Source organism: Notolabrus celidotus, chromosome 24 (genome assembly GCF_009762535.1).
Source record: "Notolabrus celidotus isolate fNotCel1 chromosome 24, fNotCel1.pri, whole genome shotgun sequence".
Lineage (NCBI taxonomy): Eukaryota > Metazoa > Chordata > Actinopteri > Labriformes > Labridae > Notolabrus > Notolabrus celidotus.
Window position 1 is genome coordinate 11,717,094 of NC_048295.1, and position 15,000 is coordinate 11,732,093.

A 15,000-nucleotide genomic window follows, 5' to 3' on the forward strand; every position below is an offset into this window, starting at 1 on the left:
TGACGGGTGTTACAGACGCAGAGCATGTGCTCAGTGGTCAAAGGTAATTACTTGACTCATCCTCGCACTGCAAAGGAGTGTTTGATCAATGATGGCATCACATATTCCACTTCTCATGTCATTTGCATGAAGAAATGCCCTTGTGGATTGTGCCGTGTTAGTCAAACATCACGTCCACTAAAGCAAAGACTAAAGGAACATGTGAGCTCCAAGGAGAGATGATGGGATTACCCTGTGGCGGTACATTTTAATCAGTTCAAACATCACATTATATCATTCAGATTCCAGGGCACTGAGGAGGTAACACTGTCCTCAGACTCTTTCCAAACAGAGCAGGTCTAGACTGTACTCTATGTTCTATTATTAACAAAGACCCAAGATCAAGACCGGATCAGATCCAGACCCATCTTACAGACAGGACTCAGTCTGATCTCATCTTAATCCACCATGAGCAGAGCACTTTGCAGCATTTAGCAAGTTACAGTGGCAAGGACAAACTTCCTTTAACAGGCAGAAACCTCCAGCAGGACCAGACTCATGTTAGAGAGCCATCTGCCTAGAGTGAGTTGAATCTGGAAAGAGGGATAGAGGAGATGAAAAGAGAGAGAGATGATAGTGGTGAGAAGGATAGTAGTAATTGTAGCAGCTGGAGTCTGGCACGTCCACAGCAGGAGGAACCTACGAGACAAGGGAGCTCAGGGACTCCAGAAAGGTCTATGGTTAGTAACTTTAATGGGACAGGAAGAGTTACAGTAAGTGTTGGGGGGGAGTGTGATGGGATCGTAGTAAGCCAGTTCCCCCAGCAGTCTAAGCCTACAGCAGCTTAACTAAGAGCTGGTCCAAGCCTGATCCAGCGCTAACTATAAGCTTTATCAAAAAGGAAAGTTTGAAGCCTACTCTTAAAAGTAGAGAGGGTGTCTGCCTCCCATACCCTGACTGGTAGATGATTCCAAAGGAGAGGGGCCTGATAACTGAAGGCTCTACCTCCCATACTACTTTTAGAGACTTTAGGTACAACATCAATCATCAGTATGTGGCTAGCCTCACAGATACCACAGTTTTATCCTTGGGGTCAATTTGACCCCAGGAATTTAAACCTCCAGAAACTGATTGTTGCGTAGGTTTATGTTTCTTTAGGTTATAAAAATGTTTGTTATAGTGACATCAATAGCATCCAAAACAACTAACACAAATGTGTAAAAAGTTGAAATTTCTAATGTTTTCTACAGCTGAAATAGCCTGGGGTCAAATTAACCCCAAGGAACATTGATGCATAATTTTTTTTTCAATGGAAATTTGAACACATCAACATTTTGATTTCATGTTTTCCAAGTTTTCCCCCTTAAATGAGGAAAAGTCATGAAATTTGAAGCCAAAAAAATTATGTTCATCACAAATTCAGAGATGTTAAACATTGAATGGGGTCAAATTGACCCCAAGGATAATAGGAAGGTTAAAGTAAGTGATGGGGTGGAATCCCAGAGTGTCAGTCTAAGCCTGAATAATACAGGGAGCATGTGCTCAGCTAAGAAGAACAAAAGATGTCCCCTTTTTGGACCCCCAAAAGACCGAGGTCTAGGTACATTTAGGCGGGAAACCTGAATTACCGTGACCACAGGTGATCACCTCCTCTCTTCCCTGACAGTAAGAGGACTCCGTGAATATATAACCTGATGTTGAGGATGACGCTTTTATCATTCTGAACTTTTTCAGTAGAACCGATAAATAATTCCTTTTCAGGAACGTCTCAATTTCACTCGACATCAAAGATTAGCTCCAGCTTTTCCTTCCACAGCCAGCTCTGCTCTGTGCTGCCGGTGAGAGAATAATAAATCAGACTTAACTAAAAATGATATTTGCATTTTTGTTCAACACAGCTGAAAAACAAAAAAGGTCAAACCTGCTTGGGAAAGCGGGGTAATGTTGTCCTAATACATGCAACAAACACCCACACGTTTAATTGAAGCTGAGAGCCAAATACCCGCCTAACAAATATGGGATTTTAAGTGTGCATTTGAAGCGGCTGTGTGGGAGTCTTTTCATGTTTACTGTTGCTCACCTGTCAGCTGAAAATTTAAAATGTTCTGTTACACTCTGATTCTGTGCAGCACTCGCTCATGTAAGAATCAAAGCTTGTGAGGGGAGAGCAGGAAACTGTTCCAGACTCAGACCACTGTGGGGTCACAAGAGCTCGTCTTACTTTGAAGCAGTATCAAAGAATGTGGGGACTGTAGTGTAGAGTGACAAACAGCAGACATCTCCACTCTACTGGACTGTCATTTCTTTCCACAGTGGCTGGATCAGTGGAGTTCTTTTTATTCTGATCAGACTATTATCCATGTAAACATAGCTATTGATATTTTGTAGTCAGATTATGTGATAACCTATGAGAGCCAATGTCTGACAGGATCATTTCAAAGAGGGAGATTTTGGATGTAATGAAAAAAAAAAACATAATGTAAATTCATAATAATGAGATATTAAATTAACATTATTAGATAAAAGTCAAAATGATGAGATGGTAAGTCACAAATCTGAGACACAAGTCAAGGTTATCAGATAAATGTTAAAATTATGAGATAAATGTTAAAATTATGAGATAAATGTTAAAATTATTAGATAAATGTTAAAATTATGAGATAAATGTCACAATTATGAGATAAATGTTAAAATGATGCGATTAATGTTAAAATGATAAGTTACTGTTTAAAATGATTAGATACATGTTGAAATAATGAGATAAATGTTAAAATCATGACATAAATGTTGCAATTATGATATCAATGTTTTAATTATAAGCTAAATGTTAGAATTATGTGATGAATGTTAAAATTATGAGATAAATGTTAAAACTATTATAGAAGTGTTAAGATTATTAGATACATGTTAAGATTATGAGATAAATGTTAAAATTCTGAGATAAATGTTACAATTATGGGATAAATGTCAAAATTCTGAGATAAATGTTACAATTATGGGATAAATGTTAAAATTATTAGATACATTTTAAAATTATTAGATCAATGTTAAAATTATGGGATTAATGTTCCAATTATTATAGAAGTGTTAAAAGTATTAGATACATGTTGCAATTATGAGATAAATGTTAAGATTATGAGATACATTTTTAAATTATTAGATATATGTTAAAATGATGGGATAAATGTTAAGATTATAAGATAAATGTTACAATTATGAGATAAATGCTACAATTATGAGATAAATGTTACAATTACTAGATACATGTTAAAATTATGAGATAAATGTTAAGATTATGAGATAATTGTAAAATTCTGAGACAAAAGTCATGACCTTTACTATGTAAATGTCTATTTTATCTCATAATTCAATGTTCAACTTGTATCTTATGATAATGACTCAGTATGTTACAGATAAAAGTTTAAACCACTAGAAAAAAAAATTAATTATGAGTTAAAAAGTAAAAATTGAATCCAAATAATAAAATGTAGTTGGTCATAGTTTTGACAGAAAAATCTCAGAATGTTGAGATAAAAGATGAAATCATGATAAATAAGTGCAAACATTTAAACTCCTCATTTTGAATTTTTATTCATAATATTAATTTAGATCTTTGAAACAGTAAGTCATAATTATGGGATTGAATAAAGACACATTTATAAGATAAAAGATTAAATTATGAGATACAAATAATGCCCCTTATCTCACAATTTTAACATTTATCTTATGATTTTAACATTTTATCGTATAGCTTTGACTTACTATCTCATTGATAAAAGTTAAAATAATTAAATAAGAAGTTGTGACTTTTTAATAATGAGACTTTTATTCCATACTTTTGAGTTCCTCTCCATAATTTTGACTTTTTATCTCATTATTATGACTTAACATTTTGGAAATGGGAAATGGGCTTACTCATTAACCATATCTGGCTTTCTACTACAGTCAGTGTTCAAATATTAACTTCCTCTGGTGGCTCTTCACTCAGCATGTTGTTGCCGTCCTAAAAGGAGGAACGTCTGCTGTGAACAGAAAAGAAAAATATGTATTTATATTTATAGAAAAAACATCTCTCTATTGAACACATTTGAATAGAAACTGGTAAAAGATTGAGAGACGAAGAGCTTCCAGCAAGGTCAAGCTCCATTCAGGGACTGGTCCTCCGTGACCTTTGACCCCCATTAGCTTCTATTGCACTTGAGCCACGGGGATAGCAGGTGTTGGTGCGAGGACACACAGCTCTTAATGATGTCTTTTTCCAGCTGTTGGAACTCCTCCGTCCTCACAGTTTATCTGGAATGAGTCACACAGTCCTGTTTCTGAAAATTTTACTGCAAATGGATTTCAGGTCACTTCCTCCACCTCTGGCTGTCTGCAGAAATTACTATAAACTCACAGTGTAACACACATAGCACATTGGATGTCACCCCCGTGGGATGAGCTGTCACAACAAGGGGGAAGATTTCCTCTGGGGTGCTCTGCAGCTCGTCTTTAACAAGGTAGTGCTTTTAATGATTCCAACTTTCATTTGGCACACTTCTGTTCTTTGAGACTCATCTCTGCGTGTTGTTTCATTGTGTTTAAGAAGAGAGAGTTTGTTTGCACCATCTCTCTGGAACTCATTCTTCTTCTTTGGTGCTGTAAACACCTTTTAGAACAATCCAGTTCCTCTAAAATACTAACACTGCCAGTCTTCTGCCTGTAAATATCAATCACAGCAAACTGGAACAATCACCACTTCTAAATGTCCTTTAAAGGCACAGTCAGTGACTGAACACACAGGCCTCCAGAGGGCTAGCCAATCAGAGGAAAGGAGGTTGGGTCATTCTGCTCATGTGTAGAGTCTCATGTAAATTAAGTTATTCAAGTATTCTAACATTTTGCACACTTACTACTGGAACCAGGAACTCATTTGATAGTGATACCTTCATGACTATACAGAGCACATCTCTCCAGTGTTAGCTTCTCTACACTGACTCCCCATAAAATCTAGACTAGAATTTAAATTCCCTATTACCCCTCTAGAACTCTACGCTCCCAACATGCAGGCCTGCTGGTCCTACCTAAAGTCTCTAAAAGTGGTATGGGAGGTAGAACCTTCAGGTATCAGGCCCCTCTCCTTTGGAATCATCTACCAGTCAGGGTCTGGGAGGCAGACACCCTCTCTACTTTTAAGAGTAGTCTTCAAACTTTCCTTTTTGATAAAGCTTATAGTTAGAGCTGGATCAGGCTTGGACCAGGTCTTAGTTATGCTGCTATAGGCTTAGACTGACACACTGGGATCCTATCTTCCTCACTTACTTTAACTCTCCCTGTCCCATTAAAGTTACTAACCATAGACCTTTCTGGAGTCCCTGAGCTCCCTTGTCTCGTAGGTTCCTCTGAGCTGCCGTAGATTCCTTTTTTGGGTCAATCATTCATTCTTTCTTTCCTTCTTTCTGTCTTCTTTTCTTATTTCTTTCCTTTTATTCAGTCCTTCTTGCTTTCTGTCCTTCTTACTTTTTCTTTCATTCATTCCTTCCTTCTTTCTTTCTCTCTTTTATTCCTTTTTCCTTTCATTCCTTCTTTCTCTCTTTTATTCCTTTTTCCTTTCATTCCTTCTTTCTCTCTTTTATTCCTTTTTCCTTTCATTCCTTCTTTCTTTCCTTCATTTCTTTTTCCTTTAATTCCTTCTTTCTTTCATTCCTTTTCCCCTTCCTTCCCTCTTTCTCTTTTATTCCCTTTTCCTTTCATTCCTTCTTTATTTCCTTAATTTCTTTTTCCTTTCATTCCTTCTTTCTTTCATTCCTTCCATCTTTCATTCCTTCCTTCTTTCTGTCTCTCTTTTATTCCTTTTTCCTTTCATTCCTTTTTCTTTTCATTCATTCCTTCCTTCTCTCTTTCTTTCATTCATTTTTCCTTCCTTCTTTCTTTCTTTCTTTCTTTCTTTCATTCTTTTCATGTTTCTTCATCCATAATGTCTCCTTTTCTTCTTTTCTTTTCTTTCCTTCCCTCTTTCTCTTTTATTCCTTTTTCCTTTCATTCCTTCTTTCTTTCATTCCTTTTTCTTTCCTTTCTTTTTCCTTTCCTTCCTTTTTCCTTTCATTCCTTCCATCTTTCATTCCTTCCTTCTTTCTTTCTCTCTTTTATTCCTTTTTCCTTTCATTCCTTCTTTCTCTCTTTCATTCCTTTTTCCTTTCATTCCTTCTTTCTCTCTTTCATTCCTTTTTCCTTTCATTCCTTCTTTATTTCCTTCATTTCTTTTTCCTTGCATTCCTTCTTTCTTTCATTCATTCCTTTTTTCCTTTCTTCTTTCTTTCTTTCTTTCTTTCTTTCTTTCTTTCTTTCTTTCTTTCTTTCTTTCTTTCTTTCTTCATCTGTAATGGTTCCTTTTCTTATCCCGTCCTTTCCTTCTGTCATACTTTCACCATTTATTCCACTCTTTTTCTTTCTTCTCATCTCCCTCACTTTTCTCTTTTCATAGATCTCTCTGGAGTCCCTGAGCTCCCTTGTCTCGTAGGTCCCTCTGAGCTGCTGTAGACGTCCTCCTGCTGTGGACGTTCCAGACTCCAGCTGATACGGACACTTCTACTACTCATCTCTTCACTATCACCGCTCCCTCTCTCTCTTATTCTCCTCTATCCCTCTTTCTAGACCCAACTCAGTCTCAGCAGATGTCTGTCTAACATGAGTCTGGTTCTGCTCGAGGTTTCTGCCTGTTAAAGGAAGTTAGTCCTCTCCACTGTAACTAGCTAAATACTGTGAGGTGCAATGCTCATGGTGGATTAAGGTGGGGTCAGACTGAGTCTTACCCTGTCTTGGTGTTGGGTCTCTGTTCGTACAACCACCAAACTGAAAATCCAATTTGGTTGAAAATCAGCATCTGGTGTTCAAAGAGTTAAAAATCTACACAGCTCTTTCATAATAAGAACCATGGCCCGGAGAATTCATCTGTGCTGTTATCCAGCAGGACAGACTATTACAATATTAATCCACAACCGGTGGGACTTGTCTCAGAGTCCCGTCTGACTCCGAGCTCGGCAGCCGAGCTCCACCATTAAACACTATTGGACCCTGCTGCTCGCGAGTCTGCTCACGTTGCGCCCAATAGCAGATTGCCCTGCTTGCTCTAATGCTGTGCCACTATTGGCTCATGGCACATTGGGTATGGCAGAGGCATCATCAGCTTCCTGAAAACATTAAGATCTTTTCTGCGCTCAGACAGCCCCGGCTATAGACCCCTTTGTGCTGCGAAGAAAGAGAATGAGGAAGGATTTAGAAGGGAGGGAGGGAGGGAGGGAGAGTGACGCATAGATGGAGGAAGAAGCAAACTGGGTGCTTACATAATGCTCCCTGATAGACATATAGTCTGAGCCAGAGAGCTATTTTTGGGGGGATTCATATGCAGCAAGCGTCTTAAGCTTCATTCACAACCAGGAAGTGAAAATCACATCTTTACCCTCATGTGACCCCGAGTTAATAGTTTTCCAGACGGAGCAGAGATGGAATCGAGGGTGCATTAGGCTAAAAATCAACTTGTGTTTTCCTGTACACATGCTGCTTCAGAATAAGCTCAAATCCGGTTTTATTTCTGCTCAGCTTTGGAAACAACTTAATCTCCGTCTCCACTCAGAGGTATTGGGACTCCGTTCAACAGAGAACTGATGGCTCGTCATTTAAATGTTGAATCAATCAATCTTTATTTGTATAGCACCAAATCACAACAAATGTTATCTGAAGAATCTTTACAGTGGCAAGGACAAACTTCCTTCAACAGGCAGAAACCTCCAGCAGGACCAGACTCATGTTAGACACACATCTGCTGAGACCGTCTAGTACTGTAGGCCTCAAGTCTGACCCAAGTCTGATTCCTTGACTCAGCAGCAAGGACAAACTTCCTTTAACAGGCAGAGATCTTGAGCAGGACCAGACTCATGTTAGAGAGGCTTCTGCCCAGACTGAGTGGGGGTTAGAAAGAGGGATAGAGGAGACTATGAGAGAGCAATGATAGTGGTGAGACAGATAGGAGTAGTTGTAGCAGCTGGAGTCCGGAACGTCCACAGCAGCAGGTCGTCTATGGCACAGATCCAGAGGAACCTACGAGACAAGGGAGCTCAGGGACTCCACAAAGGTCTATGGTTAGTAACTTTAATGGGACAGGGAGAGTTAAAGTAAGTGATGAGGGGGTTGGGGTTGAGAGAGGATCCAAGTGTGTTGCAGTATTTAGCTAGCTACAGCAGAGAGGACAAACTTCCTTTAACAGGCAGAAACCTTGAGCAGGACCAGACTCATGTTAGACAGACATCTGCCTTGACCGAGCCGGGTCTGGAAAGAGCTCAGGGACTCCAGAAAGGTCTATGGTTAGTAACTTTAATGGGACAGGTAGAGTTAAAGTAAGTGATAAGGGTTTGAGATAGGATCCCAAAGTGTCAGTCTAAGCCTATAGCAGCATAACTAAGACCTGGTCCAAGCCTGATCCAGCTCTAACTATAAGCTTTATCAAAAAGGAAAGTTTGAAGCCTACTCTTAAAAGTAGAGAGGGTGTCTGCCTCCCGGACCCTGACTGGTAGATGATTCCAAAGGAGAGGGGCCTGATAACTGAAGGCTCTACCTCCCATATTACTTTTGAAAGTTTATGCGGTCCTTTTGCAGAAGTTACATTTTTGCACTTGAAGCTGTTGAATTGTAATATTTGAGTCTTTCGATGACTCTAAATGAACTGGAAGAGTTCCGGGGTGACTCGGCTGATTTTGAGTGATGTACCCAGCTTGCTGATACTCCCATCCTGCCAAAATTCAGAAATTCTGGCTGTGGGATATTTAACATTTCCTCCACCTCATTCATCACCACTGTGGTTGAAACCCACTTAACCAGATTTTACACTTCAGAGCAAACTGAGGAGAATAAATCCCCCTGTTTTCCCTTTGCTATCAGGTCATTAACTTCATACCGAGCCCAATATGGGACTCTGTTTTTGTAATTTTCTGCCAACACATATAATCAAAATGCTCATTATCTCAGGAACGAAGGCCATTTATCAGCCTAAACAAAATACTTTGAAACGTCTCCATCCTTATTACGTGGAGTAATTTCCTATTTGTAAGCAGCCGTACACACACAGCAGCCTTTTTATTTCCTATGTGGTAATGAGCTGTTGGAACCAATGTTAAAAGTGTGGCTGGAGAATAACTGTTCCTCTGAATCCCTGCAGATACACGTTATTGATTATTTGCATGAGTGAATTGGCAGCATGGGGCTGGTGAGGGGCTGGTGAGGGGTTTGGGAGCTGGTCTGCATGGCGCAGTTGAATCTGGCCCGTGTTGCAGCCCCATTAAAATTCTCGACTGTGTGAAAGTAACTAAGACTGTGGCTCAGCAATGGGAAATGTACTGTTAGAAAGAGCCTAGAGTTTCCTTCAGTGACATCCAGCTTGGGCTAAATTTAGTTCAGGGGTAGATAATCTCCCCCTTAAAAAGCCCTTGCTAGGGGGGTAGTACTTTTCAAAGGTCCTGGGACTTTCAGGGGGCGGGGCCTGCAATGCTGAACGTGTCTGATTGGTAGATTAACCGCAGTGTTTTTATTCCGCCCGCCGTCCACAATAACATCACACACATCTGTGATTCTCTTGATTTAGCAGCTTGTAACAGTAGTCTTCTCTCAGCCCACCGTGAATGCGTCTCTCCTCCCGGTGTTACGGTTTTAAAAGCGACCCTGTAAACTGGAGACCTTCAGCTGAACGTGTCAGTGTTTGTGGAGTTTACACAGCTGTTGAAACACAGAGGGAGTTCCTGGGAATGCAAACTAGTTGAGTTTTTCATTAAGATTCCAAAATCTCCTCATCAGATATTTAATGAGCGTCTAAAGACGTTTATGAGGGATGCATCCGGCTGAGAGTCTCCAGTTAACATGGTCGCTGTTTAAACCAAAACACCGGCCGATCTCTGCCACGGCTTTTTGAGTTCAAAAGGATTTTAAAGCCGGAAAGTTACAATGTTTAACTGTTGTGTTGCTCATAATGATACCTGCCTGTCCGTCTGCTTCTATGGTGTCATCTGTGATGAATGGCATTCGTCTTTGTGTTGCTGCCCTCTGCTGGTCTGGTGGTGTAGTGCATCTACTTTTTATTTCTCCATACGTCACTGGTCTGATTTGCACAATCTACCTGGGACTTCAGCCCGCGGTCCAAACGCAGACAACAATGGGGGCACAGGAACCTTTTAGTTCAGGGGAAAGTAGTTCTTGGGGCTAAAAGACCCTGGAACTCTTGGTCAAAATGCACCTATATATTTCACAGAGATGAGTGGTTAGCAAGAAAGACTGTGTTAATTGTTCCCTCATTATGCCATACCCTACCCCTCAAAAGGCGAAGAGGCGTTTTCAAACATGCTTTTGGAATGCCCCGTGCTACATAAATAAAGTTAATAACCATTGTCATTATTTCTTTCACTTACAATACATATTTTATTTCACATGATAAGATAACTCTCTGCAGGAGTACACGTACTGTACATGTAATGGAGTAATCCCTCAGATGGAGGGGAATCAAAGACAAAAACAGCTCTTTGATTTGGTTCTAGTCTGACTCAGTCCGGCACACTGAGCCTCAGGAGGCCTGTGATACTTTCCCTAAAATGGAGTAAACAGAGATTTAGTGTGAGAGAATAAATTGCAGCCTCTGCACACACACACACACACACACACGCATACACACAGACAGTAAGACCCCGGCAAATGTTGTGCTTCCTTCAGCTGTGGCAGGAGAGAAGAAAGTTCTGCGGCGGGCACCTGGCGGGGGATTATTCTGATTCTCCATCCGTCCGTTCATTCCCTCCGAATATTTCTCCACCACCTGGCGTCGATCCAAATGACTCTGGGAACGACTCGGTGAGGTGTTCGTGGCTCTGCCCAAGGGAAAATATCTATTATCCCCCCCCCCCCCCCCCCCCCCCCGTTCCTTGTTTTTCCTCCCTGGCGGAGGAATAACCGCTCAACGATCCAGGGCTTTCACCTCTACTCTGATAAAGGTTATCTTGGCAATTTAGTGCCGGCGATATCGCATTATGGAGAGAGTTATGAGGCGGAAATCAAATTTTGCTCCCTGTGACTCTGAGGAGAGGGAAGATGAAAGGTGTATAGAAGTGCACAGTAATGATATGGAAGTGCATGTGTGTGTGAATGCATGTCTGCTCTTCTATACAGTCTCCTGTGGAAGTTAAAGCTAGAGGAAAATGCTATTTGCTTTGAAATGTCTTCATTCAACTGCAGGGTCATATAATACGTGAAAGAACTCAATGGGTCGTTTCATCCAAGCTGCTTGATGGATGTATTCAACCCAGTAAATAAGCTAGCAAGAGTTGCTAAGGTGCAACTTTTAACATTATTTGTTCTATATTTAACATTGAGGTTTTCAAAATGTGCAGCCAAAAAAAAAGGTTGCTGCAATTTCAAACGAACCACTAACTAAGTGTAACATGATACACTTAACATCAGGCTTGTTGTTAGCATTCATTAGCTTACTGGGTGCTTCAACTTTCATTATTGGTCAATTATTCCAATTAGTCCAATGAAGCTAATGAGGGACAGGAAACATGAGTAGCAGAGAGTTAGTCTTTTTTTCTCTCCTTTTTTATTTTCTTTTGTTCTCTCCTTTTTTCTAAATTTTCTTTAAAGTTATATTTTTGGGGCCCTTTTGCCTTCATTGATAAGACAGGAAACATGAGTAGTAGAAAGTTGGGGAAGACATGCATTTTCTTTTTTTGTTCTCTCCTTTTTTTCCTTTCTTTAAATTTATATTTTTGGGCATTTTTGCCTTTATTGATAAGACATCCAAAGAAAGTCGGGAAACATGAGTAATAGAGAGTTAGCGCATACATGCATTTTCTTTTTTACCTGTCCTTTTTTGTATTTCCCTTTTCATTTTGTTCTCTCCTTTTTTTTCTTCTTTTTTTTCTTTTGTTCTCTCCTTTTTTCTTCATTTTCTTCAAAGTTATATTTTTGGGCCTTTTTGCCTTCATTGATAAGACAGGAAACATGAGTAGTAGAAAGTTGGGTAATACACGCATTTTCTTTTTTTCTCTCCTTTTTTCTCCTTTTTTTCATTTTGTTCTCTCCTTTTTTCTTCATTTTTTGGTGAAGTTATATTTTTAGGCCTTTTTGCCTTCATTGATAAGACAGGAAACATGAGTAGTAGAGAGTTGGGGAAGACATGCATTTTCTATCTTTCTCTCATTTTTTCTTTTCTTTTTTTCTTTCTTTTTTTCTTCATTTTATTTAGTTATAATTGTAGGCCTTTTTGCCTTCATTGATAAGACAGGAAACATGAGTAGTAGAGTTGGGGAAGACATGCATTTTCTTTTTTTTCTCTCCTTTTTTCTTTCCTTTCTTTTTTTTCTTTTGTTCTCTCCTTTTTTCTTTTTTACTTCATTTTCATTAGAGTTATAATTTTGGGACTTTTTGCCTTCATTGATAAGACAGGAAACATGAGTAGTAGCAAGTTGGGTAATACACACATTTTTTTTTTCCTTTCCTTTTTTCTCCTTTTTTTCTTTTGTTCTCTCCTTTTTTCTTCATTTTATTCTTTTGTTCTCTCCTTTTTTCTTCATTTTATTTAGTTATAATTTTAGGCCTTTTTGCCTTCATTGATAAGACAGGAAACATGAGTGGTAGAGAGTTGGGGAAGACATGCATTTTCTATCTTTCTCTCATTTTTTCTTTTCTTTTTTTCTTTCTTTTTTTCTTCATTTTATTTAGTTATAATTGTAGGCCTTTTTGCCTTCATTGATAAGACAGGAAACATGAGTAGTAGAGTTGGGGAAGACATGCATTTTCTTTTTTTTCTCTCCTTTTTTCTTTCCTTTCTTTTTTTTCTTTTGTTCTCTCCTTTTTTCTTTTTTACTTCATTTTCATTAGAGTTATAATTTTGGGACTTTTTGCCTTCATTGATAAGACAGGAAACATGAGTAGTAGCAAGTTGGGTAATACACACATTTTTTTTTTTCCTTTCCTTTTTTCTCCTTTCTTTCTTTTGTTCTCTCCTTTTTCTTCATTTTCTTTAAAGTTATAATTTTGGGCCTTTTTTGCCTTCATTGGTAAGACAATAAACATGAGTGGTAGAGAGTTGGGGAAGACATGCATTTTTCTCTCCTTTTTTCTTTTCTTTTTTTCTTTTGTTCTCTCCTTTTTTCTTTTTTACTTCATTTTCATTAAAGTTATAATTTGGGCCTTTTTGCCTTCATTGATAAGACAGGAAACATGAGTAGTAGAAAGTTGGGTAATACACAATTTTTTTTTTTTCCTTTCCTTTTTTCTCCTTTTTTTCTTTTGTTCTCTCCTTTTTTCTTCATTTTCTTTAAAGTTATATTTTGCACCTTTTTGCCTTCATTGATAAGACAGGAAACATGAGTAAGAGAGTTGGGGAAGACATGCATTTTCTTTTTTTTTCTCTTTTCTATTCTTTTCTGTTTTTTTCCTTTGTTCTCTCCTTTTTTTCCTTTCTTTAATTTTATATTTTTGGGCCTTTTTGTCTTGATTGATAAGACATCCGAAGAAAGACGGGAAACATGAGTAATAAAGAGTTAGGGTTACATGCATTCTCTTTTTTGTTTTCTTTTTTCTTTTGTTCTCTCCTTTTCTCTTTTTTTGTTTAATATTTCCAGGTATTTTTGCGTTTATTGACTTCTGCATTCAGCAGTTGTATCTCTTTTGGAAAATATTCCCCAAATGAAGTCCTTAAAATTCATAAGCATCCTTATGTTGAATTTGTTGTCAACTTGGGGAAATGATCCAGAAAAATCTTACTTGTATGCCTCAATATAAAAATGTACCTTATTAAGTCATTCAAATTGAAATTTCTGGCATTTACGACAAAGGTGCAAACTGCAACCTGTTTACATTTGTTTGCTTTGCTCTGATTCAATTAATGATGCATTTTTCTCTTGTTAATGTTGTTTTTTTCATGTTCACAGGACGATATTGCAAAACAGGTTGAAGCACAGACCATCATGTGACTGTCCTTACATCATGATGTCACAGCTTCATCATCCTGCTGGGTAAGGTAAGTGAATGCCATGCATACTTGTCACACTCAGGCTGTTTCTGCCTCTCAGAATAGAGAAGGAATGGCTTGTAACCTTGATGCTAACGTTAGCTCGTTAGCTTGATGCTATTATTAGCATCTGTTAGCTTCACTAGCTGCAACTGAAGGCTGTTAGCTCTCCGGGTGCAGATTTGTAATTAATTCAACACACAAAATTAGCTACATTAAGTCGCAGACTTGGCCCCATCTGCGGTAACCTATAGCCTAGCTTGCGTGCTGTTTCTACTGGCAGTTTCTCCTTAATGGAGCTGAGCTGACAGACATCCATTGTTGCTAGTAATAACACTAGTGACATATAACTCATACAACACCACTTCAAAAATTTTGAAGTATCCCTTTAAGTTATGATCCCATTGAGTTGGGTACACTTTAACCTTGAGCTTGCCTTTAACAAGAACAATATGAGCTTATAGAGGAATTTCCTTGTTGCAAAGTTGCATGAACCTACACAAAGTTTTAGTCCTAACTCATCTTAAGTTAGAGTCCAGAACTTATGGGGACACACAGTGATAGAATACACAGCCCTTTTTGTTGTTGCATGATTCAGAAGTCCCAGATTGTCCTGTTATTGTTGTTCTTACAGTCCTGGAACACATTCATATGTCTTTATTTCTCTGTGTTAACAACCTGGGGACGCACACTTGCATAAAAAGGTATTTAGGAAGCTGCAGCTGCCTTGATTTCGCCCGAGGCTGGGCACTCACTATCAGCCTCTGAAGGAGCATGCCCTTATGGATCTAGAGAGCAACATTATTTTACGCTATCCTTATTTTCCATTTGGGTCATTAGTTTGTCCAGCACACTGGAGGAGGGTATGAGGAATATAAAGTGCATTAAGGTTCACTCTCCTGTTCCTGCCTGAACCGTATAGATAGCATGCACAAAGCTGTGCTGAGTAACACCTCCTCCACTTGTAAAGGAGCAGGAAATTAGAGAAACACATTACT

General features: G+C 38.7%; 1 protein-coding gene across 3 annotated transcripts in view; it reads left to right on the forward strand.

Annotated features, from left to right (window-relative positions):
• Nucleotides 1–15,000, forward strand: part of spry2 (sprouty RTK signaling antagonist 2) — a 212,426-nt gene that overhangs the window by 179,048 nt on the left and 18,378 nt on the right. For 2 of the 3 annotated variants that reach the window (XM_034678191.1, XM_034678192.1), the window contains exon 6: nucleotides 13,923–14,011. The gene's annotated coding sequence lies outside the window, so the exon portion shown is untranslated. The remainder of the gene's footprint in view (nucleotides 1–13,922; nucleotides 14,012–15,000) is intronic. The other variant, XM_034678193.1, reaches the window with a different exon arrangement.